Source organism: Zingiber officinale, chromosome 1B (genome assembly GCF_018446385.1).
Source record: "Zingiber officinale cultivar Zhangliang chromosome 1B, Zo_v1.1, whole genome shotgun sequence".
NCBI classification, from domain to species: Eukaryota; Viridiplantae; Streptophyta; class Magnoliopsida; order Zingiberales; family Zingiberaceae; genus Zingiber; species Zingiber officinale.
Window position 1 is genome coordinate 145,244,928 of NC_055986.1, and position 12,308 is coordinate 145,257,235.

Genomic DNA, 12,308 nt, shown 5'->3' on the forward strand with positions numbered 1-12,308 from the left:
TTGACGATTTAGACTCCGGAGCGAGGATTGGATCCGAAGACGAGGCTTCTTCGTAGATAAGTTTTCTCTTTCCCCCCTTTTTCTTGGTTTCTTGGATTGGGGATTTAAGAAATGCTTGTAATCTTCATTTCTTCGGATATTCTTCCTCGATTCATGGAGTAGATCTTGTATTCTAGGATTAAGGGAGTATTTGTATGATGGATTGATGTAATCTCTTATGGATTTGCCATTTTCTTGTTTCAATGACATTGTCTTGCTTGTATCAATTAGATCTTGAATGATTAATGGTGGTTTGTGCTTAATTCTCATTCTTGATTGATTGTTTGGATTTCTTGTGGACTTTGTAAAGATAAACTCTCACTCGATCATCCGAGGGATCCACGTGATAGGTGCAAGCCCGTGTAAGGGCGTTCGAGAGATAATCTTGAAGAGGAAATAGGAATATTCAAGAGAGTAGGATGGATTTTGTGATTAGTTTCTTGTATCTTGATAGATTAATAAGTTGTGGGCTTCTATGTTGATATCCGAGGAAGGCATAGTAATAGGTGCGCTTCTGTGTAAGGACAACATAGGTTCACGTCTAATTAATCATATTTAGATACATTTCTCAGTCCTTAGCCGGTTGTCTATTGCAAGAGAGAACCGGCAACTTTCTACAAGTGCTTGGCAATTGAGGGATAAGAATTGGTGAACCATTTACATTCAAGAAATCTTACAAAGAAACCGAAACTCCTAGAATCTCCCTTATCATAACCCAAAACACTAAACTCTTGTTTGTAGATCTATAATATTAGATTTGTTTACCTTCACTTTGCATTTGAAACGATTGGATAGTTGTTTAGCTAATTCGCATTGAGACATTTCTAGTGCTTATTCCAGTCCCTGTGGATACGATAATCTTTTATATTACTTGCGACATTTCCGTACACTTGCTGAGCGTGACAGCCAATCGCTTGGAAATGTGAGGCCTTCCATCCGGTCGACGTGCGCCACCAACAGTACTTTTTCAATTGGCTGTAGAATGGCGACCGGCGTTATTGAGCTCGTGAGTTTGGCTAACTCATCAGCTGCTTGATTTTCTGCTCTGGGTATCTTCTGGACAATAACTTCTCTAAAATCGGCTTTGAGCTTCTCGAAGGCTTCAGCGTAGAGCTTGAGCCGAGCACTATTGATTTTGAAGGTACCAGAGAGCTGCTGAGCAGCCAGCTGCGAATCCGAGTGGAGCGTTACCCAACCGGCTCCCACATGCCGGGCAGCCTGCAAGCCAGCTATGAGGGCCTCATACTCTGCTTCATTGTTGGTAGCCTTATAATCCAGCCGGACGGATAAGTGCATCTTTTCTTCTTGAGGGGAGAGCAACAATATTCCAATCCCGCTTCTGAGCCGAGTGGACGACCCATCCACATATATTCTCCACATAGCTTCCGGCTCTGGCCTTTGCACCTCAGTCACAAAATCGGCCAAGGATTGCGCTTTGATCGCCGAGCGGGGATGGTATTGGATGTCGAATTCACTTAACTCTGTCGTCCACTTGATGAGCCGCCCGGACGCTTCTGGGTTTAGTAACACACGACCGAGCGGGCTATTTGTTTTAATAATGATGGTATGCGCCAGGAAGTATGGACGAAGGCGCCGAGCTGCAAGGACCAGAGCGAAAGCCAGCTTCTCGAGCCCAGTGTAGCGAGATTCAGCATCTTTTAAAATGTGACTAAGGAAATACACAGGCTCTTCTCCGCTCGCCCTCACTAAAGCCGAGCCGATTGCATGCTCGGTTAAAGACAAGTACATATAAAGTGGCTCACCCGCAGTCGGCTTGGCCAATACCGGGAGAGAGTTCAGATATGCCTTCAAGTCTTCGAACGCCCGATCGCATTCTTCATCCCAGTGAAACTTAGTGGCGTTGCGCAAGATTTTGAAGAAAGGGAGGCTCCGATCGGCAGTTTTGGAGATGAATCTGGACAAAGCAGTTATCCGACCGGTCAAACGCTGCACTTCCCTTGTATTTCTTGGAGGCGGCATGTCTTGGAGAGCTTTCACCTTGCTAGGATTTGCTTCGATTCCCCGCTCGGTCACTATGTACCCCAGAAAACGCTCTCCTTTCGCTCCGAACAAGCACTTCTGGGGATTTAGCTTGACTCCATATTTGCGCAGTGTTCGGAAGGTTTCCTCCATGTCTTTGAAGAGATTGGCCGCTCGGACGGATTTGATGAGAATGTCGTCCACATACACTTCCAGATTTCGCCCAATCTGCTCTCTGAATACTTTATTCATCAAGCACTGATATGTGGCTCCCGCATTCTTCAATCCGAACGACATCACATTATAGCAATAGGTGCCATCGGCCGTGACGAAGCTGACTTTTTCTTGATCTTCACGGGCGAGCGGCACTTGATGATAGCATTGGTAAGCGTCGAGCATACATATTAATTCGCAGCCGGCCGTAGAGTCCACCAGCTGATCTATCACTACTACAAAATCAGCCTAAGGTATCACTTTGGGAGCAACACTTTAGTAAATTGTTGTCATATATCAAGTTTTGGAAAAAACACGCAACACTTTCAAATAAGTGTTGCATTATAACTAAAATGCAACACATTTTTTAGAAGTGTTGCAGTTGATATTAGAAAAGGTAACACTTTTGTAAAAGTGTTGTAATAGTGTAGGAATATGTGACACTTTTTAAATGTGTTGCGGTAGTAGTAATATTTGTTGTAATCGGAAGAAATGACATGTTTATTTTTCATAAATTGCCCACAACACTTTTGCCAACACTATATAATAATTAAATAATAAGTGTTATTAAAGAAATAAACTTATAGAATTTTTTAAAATTTTTTAGAAATTTTTAGAGATTTAAATAAAGTTCATAAGATATGTTTCAATTACAAGGAGAGAAATCTTGTTTGGATAATAATTATGTAAGATACAATGCTCAAATAATAATTAAATAATAAAATTATTTGAGAAATAGTGAATTTTTAAGAATTTTTAGAAATTTTCTAAGATTTAAATAAATCTCGTATATGATGTAGATTAAGGAGATTAATTATTGGGATATGGAAAAATCTATTTAAACTATCATATTTAAACGTGGAAATGATTAATTTCCCTTGCCCTAACCAGACGTCGCTCGTATGTTTTATTTCTTTTCTTTTTTTTCTTTTCCTTCGTTTCTCCCTTGCCCTAACCCGACGCCGCTCCTCCCCTCTCCTCTTCGCGCGGCCGCCGACCTCTATCTCCCAACCCGATCGTCGCCGGTGAAGTCCTCAGCCGGCAATGTTCTTGTGACCTCGGAGCTGTAGCATCGTCTCCTCCCACGCGATGCCAACTGACGAGCTCTCCCAATCTCTTCATCGCCGACCCTCTTCCTCTGTGGTCTCCGCCGTCGCCGAGTACAGTCGTCGCCCAGTGCAGCCGTCGCCGGAAGGAAGGAGCAACACCAGCCTCTGCGTGCCTCTACCCTAGTGCGATCGCCACCTTCTCATCGCCGCCCCGATCTCCTCTTCCCTCCCAAGCCGCGCACCACCACCTGACGCCGCCACCCTCTCCGACCACCGTCCAGTGTCGAGCCCTTCCTCTCCCCTTGCTGCCGTCATGAAGCTCCCGGCCAAGATCCCCCAACTGCCCTATAATGGCCGAATAGCATGGTTCCGACCACAAGAAGGTAGGTGGTAACGTTTAAGGGTGTTTCTTTACTTGTCCGATCACTGGTATATTGTAACCAGAGCTATGTGTTCTGGATAGCAGATCAATAATTGCGATGAATTCCCATTCTGTATTGGGTCTTGTCCACTCTTTGCTGGCCAACGATTCCCTATGATGGTGAGGGCAGCTGGGCAGAACGAAGCTTTGTGCCTTGGCGTGGATGTAACGAACAGAGGTTGTTTCTCATCTCTATATGAGATTGGTTATTTGATTATGAATGTGGTTAGGTTGTGCTTAGTATTTGATTCAGGGAATTCTTATTTCTCGGATATATGGATATGGATACATTACTGATTTGAGGTGATTGTTTGGATAGCAGTGGCTATGTTGATGAATTCGGTATGTTTTCATCATGAAAGAATGCTATGATTTAGTTGCTTGAAGGTAGCTTTAACTAATGTTCTCTTGGAATTGTCATCACCTGCTACTTTTCAATCCATCTATGAACTAAATTTTATCCTTCAACAATATGAGTAGCTCTAAAATTTTGAACTATCCCTTTCTTTTATCCACCTGTTATGTATAAGACTTATTTTTATTTTTTTTCACTGGTTGAACTCTTAATGGTTGGAAGTGGTTGAATGTTTGCCATGTAAGTTTAAATTAACTTATTTTCATTTATGTATGAATTACATGGGCAATAAAATTATTTGAAAAGACACTTTGAACTTTGCATGTTCACTTGGAAGTGGTTGTGAATGTTTGCCATGTAAGTTTAAATTAACTAAATCCCCGGTCCTTATTTCCATTAATCATAGAAAAGCATTTCATTTTGACTATGGAACTTACCAACTTGCTACAATTTGATGCTTGAGGTTTAGTTCTTCCTGATGTGGTTTTGTTGATAGCTATTTATTATTGCTATTGACTTTGCAAGTTTGATGCTCAATTATATAATTGATTTTGCAAGTTTGATGTTCAATTATATAATTTTTTGCTCTGAATTATGCTAAGTTTATCATCCAATTGCAAATTTGTAGCATGAGAGATTACTTGGATTAGTAACATGTGAGTCTTTCATTGTGTTTGTATATGTTTTACCTCTTGCTCTTCGCTAACACCCATTTCACTACTATTTCCTTTTTTTTCCAGAGTTTCTAAGACCAATGTGCTTTTGCATGCATTTTTCTCATTTAATAGTACTTAGTTTATCATTCTTTATATGGTTGGTACCTAGTTGTGCTATGAGGTTTGGTACTTCTTTGCAGTTGCTTATTTTGATATGCTATCATTTTTAACTCTCATTGCAGTGTGTCTCACCAAATTTGAGTATTCTCATACTAAATTTAGTAGATGTTATTTTCCAGCTGAAGGATGGTGGTTGGATAAAGTGTATTTAGATATATTGTCAGTTGAGTACAAAGGTTATTACTTTTGCTACTTGATCAAATCTCTATTCTTACTTTTATTATCCATATTGTGATGCTTTTCTTGTAGGCAGCAAGCATTTTGGATAGCTAAGCAGCTGTTATAGTTGGGAATGAGAATGAGTGTTACATTTTGGATACCTATGTGATTTTTTTGAGGCAAGCAAATAGTTTGTATAGTTGGCTTTTTGTAAATGTATGGTTGCCTTTTTGGGGAGATTCATGAAGGTATTAATTGGTGGCTTTTGTATAGTGCTTTAGTTGGTGATATATTGTAGATGTCAATTGTTGGATTTTTATAAAATTCTTGTGGTACAATTTTTGCAATATAATGATCATATTTTGAATAATCTATTTTTATACAAATGTGTTTGATTGGATAATAAAATTGCATTATCAATAATATATTGGTGAAAAATAAGTGTTACTATTAATGGGTAAAAGTGTTAGGTGAAAATTTTAATAAAAAGTGATGCATTTAATGGAAAAAGTGTTGCATTATTGGGTTAAAAAATTGTTGCTATTAATAGTTAAAAGTGTTGCAATTTTTTAAGAGTAACAAAAGAATAAGTGTTGCTGGTGAAAGAAAAAAGTGTTGCATATAAAGAAGCGTTGTCTTTGCTATATATCGTGACAGTTCAAAAAAGTATTGCATAAAATGGCAAAAGCGTTGTGTTATATCTAACATGACAGGACCTGATAAGATAGAATGAAAAGCGTTACCTTAGGTATAATGCAACATTTATATGGCTAAAAACAACACTTTAGGGGTGATGTCTTAGCCTCAATTTGTAGTAGTGTATCCGGGGCAGGGGATAAAAGTCTTTCGGGCAAGCTTTGTTGAGATCCCTGAAATCTATGCATACTCTCCATTTGTTGTCCGGCTTGGAGACTAATACTACGTTCGCCAGCCAGCTCGGGAATTGCACTTCGCGTATATGGCCAGCTTCCAGAAGCTTCTCCACCTCCGCCCGGATGATGGCATTCTGCTCGGCGAAATTCTGGGCAGCTCATGTGTCGACCAGACGAAGACATCATGATTTCTTCGGAGGCATTGGATCAGCTCCTCTTTCTGCTTCTCCTCTAGATCGAACGCAATAAAAGTCGTGGCCTCCGATCGGGTTGGGTGAATCTGCACTTCCTCTTTTTCTTCATAAATTAAAGAGGGTGGCTTTTCAGTGATGGCGTTTACCTCGATCCGGGGCGCCTTCCGAGCGGAATTGGCTTCTGCTCGAACCATCTCGATGTAGCATCGCCGAGCTGCTAGCTGATCTCCCCGTACTTCTCCCACTTTGTCCTCCACGGGGAACTTGATCTTCTGATGGAAGGTTGAGACGACCGCTCGGAATTCGTTGAGCGCCGGTCGTCCCAAAATGACGTTGTAGGACGAGGGAGAGTCGACCACCACGAAGTTTATTGTCCTTGTCCTCCTGAGCGGCTCTTCTCCCAGCGAGGTAGCCAGCCGGATCTGTCCGACCGGCTGAACTTCGTTACCCGTAAACCCGTAGAGCGGAGTTGTCATGGGTAACAGCTCGGCTCGATCAATTTGCAGCTGATCGAACGCCTTCTTGAATATGATGTTGACTGAGCTCCCTGTGTCAACAAATACGCGGTGAATAGTGTAATTGGCTATTACCGCTTTGATGAGCAGAGCATCGTCGTGGGGTACTTCAACTCCTTCCAAGTCCCCGGGCCCGAAACTAATTTCGGGTCCTTCCGCTCTCGGCTACAACCGACTGCATGAATCTGGAGCTGCCGGACGCTCGCCTTTCTAGCTCGGTTGGAGTCTCCTCCGGTCGGCCCGCCAGCAATAACGTTGATCTCGCCTCGGGAAGTATTGCTTCTATTTTCCTCTTCCCGAGCGGACGGTCGGGACCGTTCTCTGGACGCTCGGCGATTCTCCTGCCTTGGAGAACGATGCCGATCGGGAGTCTGTTGCTGCTGTGGCCTATCAGCTCGCGTCCGATCGGCTTCATGAGTTCTCTGTCGCCTGTCGACTGAGGGAGACCGTCGTCCGGCATTCCGGGGCACAGGATGAGTCACGAAGGGAAGACTTCGACAATCCCTTGTGTTGTGCGTATCCGTCCGGTGGAAGGAGTGTTGGTTGCTACTCGGAAAACCTATAGGTTCCACTGTACAAAAATTTTGTACAAAGGTCTGAACCTTTTCCTAGCTACCATGTGTTCTTTTAAATTAAATTTTGGATCGCCTGCGGAACTTAACACGTTTGATCCAAAACTTAATCTATTTGTTCTTTTAGGTTTTGACTTGGATCTCCTGCGGAACTTAACACGTTCGACCCAAGTCTCCTTAAGTTATTAATTCCATTAAATATTAATTTCCATAATTGGTTCCCAGTACTGACGTGGCGAGGCACATGGCCTTCTTGGATATGGGAGCAACCACCACCGACTAGACAAAACCTTTTATAGAAATCTAATATTTAATTTCCTAAAATAACTTTAGGTTAACCAATGAGAACAATCAAATCATAAGGAAAAGAAAAAACAAAAGAACACAACATCGAAAAACATATTCGAAATTCTAGAACGTAAGCCTCTTGTATTTGGTATTATTTCCATAAATAACTAGTATGATGCGGAAAGAAAAATTACTAGTTATACCTTGTAGAAAAACCTCTTGATCTTCTACCGTATTCCTCTTCTAACCTCGGACGTTGTGTGGGCAACGATCTTCCGGGATGAGAAACCACCAACCACCTTCTTCTCCTCCTAGCTAGGTTCGGCCACAAAGAAAGAAGCTTCACCAAGGAAGAAAATCAAAACACCAACCAAGCTCCAAGAGATGCTAGCTTCCTCTCCTTCTTCTTCTTCTTCTCCAAGTAGTATCCGGCCACCACAAGAGCTCCAAGGGAATAGAGGGGTTCGGCCACCACAAGAGGAAGAGAGGGAAAGGATGGCCGGCCACACCAAGGAACAAAAGAGGGAGAGAAAATAATAGAGGTTGTATCTCATGAAGGCACCCTCACCCCTTCTTTTATATTCCTTGGCCTAGGCAAATTAGGAAATTTAATTACAATAAAATTTCCTTAATTTCCTTGACATGATTTAATTGAGAAAAATAAAATAAAATTTCCCCAATTGAATTCAAGTGGCCGGCCACATCATGAAGAACAAATTGGACAAGTTTCAATCAACAATTAAAACTTCCTAATTTGTTTCCGGAAATTTTAAAAAATAAAATTTCTCTTCAAAAATCTCTTCATGGTTGATAAAAGGAAATTTCTATAATTTTAATTTTATCAACATGTGAATAATTTTAAAGAGAAAATAAAATATCTCACCAATCTACAAATAAGGAAAGAGATCTAATCTCTTTCTTTAATCTTTTGTAGATCTTTTATAAGAGAGATATTTTAATTTAAATTCTCTTTAATAAATTATTTCTTCCACATAATAAAAATTAAAATTAAAATTCCTTTTTAATTTAATTTGGCCGGCCCCCACTAGCTTGGGTTCAAGCTAGGGCCGACCCTAGCTTGAACCACAAGCTAGCTTGGCCGGCCCCCTTATCATGGATATGAAGGTGGGTATAGGTGGGTATAGTACTCTATAAATAAGAGGCTACGATAGGGACCGAGAGGAGGAATTGGTTTTGGTCTCCCGATAAAATTAAGCATCCCGTGTTCGCCCCGAACACACAACTTAATTTTATCAATAATAATTCATTCCACTAGAGAACTATTATTGAACTACCGCACCAATCCCAAATTACATTTTTGGGCTCCTTCTTATTATGAGCGTGTTATTCTCCCTGTGTTTAAGATATCGAATGTCCACTAATTAAGTGAGTTACTGACAACTCATTTAATTAATATCTAAGTCCAAGAGTAGTACCACTCAACCTTATCGTCATGTCGGACTAAGTCCACCTGCAGGGTTTAACATGGCAATCTTTATGAGCTCCTCTTGAGGACATTATCAACCTAGTATCTCTAGGACACAGTTTCCTTCTATAATCAACAACACACACTATAAGTGATACCATTTCCCAACTTATCGGGTTTATTGATTCAACGAACTAAATCTCACCCATTGATAAATTAAAGAAATAAATATCAAATATATGTGCTTGTTATTACATTAGGATTAAGAGCACACACTTCCATAATAACTGAGGTCTTTGTTTCTTTATAAAGTCAGTATAAAAGAAACGACCTCAAATGGTCCTACTCAATACACTCTGAGTATACTAGTGTAATTATACAATCAAGATAAACTGATACTTAATTACACTACGACCTTCTAATGGTTTGTTCCTTTCCATTTTGGTCGTGAGCCACTGTTTATAATTTATAAGGTACTGATAACATCATCTTCTGTATGTGACACCATATACTATGTTATCTACAATATAAATTAATTGAACAACTACAAACAAATGTAGATAATTTGACCAAATGTGATTCTTTATTCAAAACAAATGTTTACAAAAGCTTAGGCTTTCAGTATACACTCCAACAAGGAGCAGAACATCGGGGTCCATCTCTTCTTTGGCTTGGGTCGGGCGGCAGCTACCTCTTGCACATGGGACTTGGCGTGGGGGGATCGGATTGCTTAGGCCCTTGGTCCTCTAGGCGGCTGATGAGCGGCGTGCTGTTTCCGCTCGGCAGGGGGAGCCCGCTCGGTTGGAGTTTCTTTTTTCCTGGCCGCTTGCGCTTCTTCCACGTTGATGTATTCGTTAGCCCGGTGTAGCATGTGATCGTAATCTCGGGGCGGCTTTCGGATGAGTGATCGGAAAAAATCCCCATCCACTAGGCCTTATGTGAAGGCGTTCATCATGGTTTCCGAAGTGGCCGTTGGAATATCCATTGCCACTTTGTTGAACCGCTGGATGTAAGCTCGGAGCGATTCACGGGCTTCTTGCTTGATGGCGAACAGGCTCACGCTCGTTTTCTGGTAGCGTCGGCTGCTTGCAAAATGGTGGAGGAAGGTCGTTCGGAAGTCCTTGAAGCTTGTGATGGATCCGTCCGGCAACCTCCGAAACCACCATTGAGCCGAGCCCGACACTACAACAAAATCGCTCATAGACATTAGTGGAACAACATCGGTTTTAGGCTAAAACCGAAGTCTTTGAGTATTTTACACCGGTTTTTCTAAAAACCGGTGTCTATGAGCGCAGATTTTAGCTCATAGACATCGGTTTTTTAGGCGATGTCTATGAGCGCCCTTTTTTTGGTTAATAGACACCGATTTTAACATCGGTTTTTAAAATCCGATGTTAATAAACCCCTTCTTAAATAATTTAATTTTTTCACCGGCCAAAATTTACAAGACTTCACAAAATTCCCTCCAAACCTAAACCAATATCGTGCCCCTTCTCTCAACATAAACCTAAACCTAAACCTCAGCCTCATCTCCCTCTTCCCCTTCCGCCGTCTCGCCCTCAGAGATCTCGCCGTCGCCGTCCCCTTCGTCTGCAAGTCCTGGTACCGCGCCTCCCTCGACCCTAGCTGCTGGCGCCGCCTCAACTTCCGCTCCCTCGATTTCTCGCCGTCACCGTCCCCTTTGAACAGTGGGTTCATTTCCTCGTCACATCTCCCTGCCCGATTCCGCCGACCTTTCTCTTCTTTCCATTTTTCCCGAGTCGACAGAGCCACTCGTCGCGCCATTTTGCTGCCTAGCTGAGCTTCGCAGGCGGCGCCACAGCTGACGGGGCACAACGCGAGGACGAGTGGAGGCGAGACGAAGAAGAAAGAGGCAAGTGTATCTACCTGTGATAACTCGAAATCCATGAGGTATAGTGGGGTGGAAAACCTATAGAAAGTGAGGATTTGGTATGGATTTCGACTAGTTTTCTTCTGGTAAAGGCTTTGATTGTTCTTCCTGGAGATGTTTTGATTTACTTCTTTTGTAGACGCTTTCGATATGTTTTCCTCTTTTGTGGATGTGTTTGATTGGTTTTTCTTTGTATACGATTCGGGTTGGATTCTTCTCGGTGGGATGTGTTCTTGTTGGAGGTTTCGGTTGAAGGTTACTGCTTGGTTTGCGTATGTTACCTAAAATTGTTTGACAGTGATTTCTGATGTGTTCACAGTAGGTTTTTCTAGAGATTTTGGCTGGTGTTCGATGATTTGAGGTTGAGTTGTGTTGTGTTTTCCATGATGAACAAGTTGTAGAGAGTTGCACGTTACCTGTTTGTTAGAATGGGTCACAGAGAGGTCAGAAGTGATTCGAGCTTTCCTTGAAGTTTTGGTTCCTAATTGGAGGGTTTCGGAATGATTTAGAGTCGAATTTGTGTCTTCGTGAGAAGTTGATTTGAAATCTTTGGGTAATTTCCACTCAATGAATTTTCCCCTGCAGCATCGTTTACGGATTTCTTTTGATTTGGTTTCTAGTTTAGCTCACTTAGAATGTGATAGCAGATCAGGAAAATTAATGATGCATTGTCAGGACTGGTGGGTGGAAGACCTTTCTGTGCTAAAAATTGATCTTTATCAACGAGTTATCGCTGCAATGAGGAGAGCTGGTGACTACGTATATTCTTGATGTTTATTTGTTCCCATTCTATAACCTCTGCCGGTTCTTAGGCAATATTTTGTTACTTTCTCCTATAAACATGATGTCTTGAGTTTGTGAGTCAGTGATTATATGCAGCCTTAGCATTTCTTTATCTATGATCATATTTTTTTCTCAGGTTTGTTGATAAGTCTGTGCATATGTTTGATCAACGTAACCTAACTTCTGGTGGTGTTGGTGCACCAGTACACAAACTTTATGGTCACAAGGTTGCTGTTCTCTATGTTCAGGCATGCTATATTACTATATTATTAGCATTGGAATACTTCTGTTAAGTGCTGCTATAACTTACTGTCCTTTTAACTTTATTCCAGTGGTTTCTTGACAAAGCATCAATTTTTAGAAGAGCTGCTGAGGATGGCTTCCTCAATATATGGGATTATGAAGGTATTTGTTTATCTATAATGAAGGTTATGGAAAGTCATTTTCCCATATATTTTTTTGAAGCGAGTCTTTAAAGACAATAGAGGACCACACTCGTCTTCTGTACATGTGATGATGCCATTCATGCCCAACACTAAAGGCATTTTTTTTTTGGTGAAATAAGCATCACTGCAATCTTCCATCGCCTCTATTGTCGGGGTTGTTAATTTTAATATAATTAACCTTTATCATGTTAATCGTGATGTGTTTGTCTTAATTATTTGGGCTTAACTATATGGATCTTATCTTAATGAGTGTAGATCTAATGCTTGAT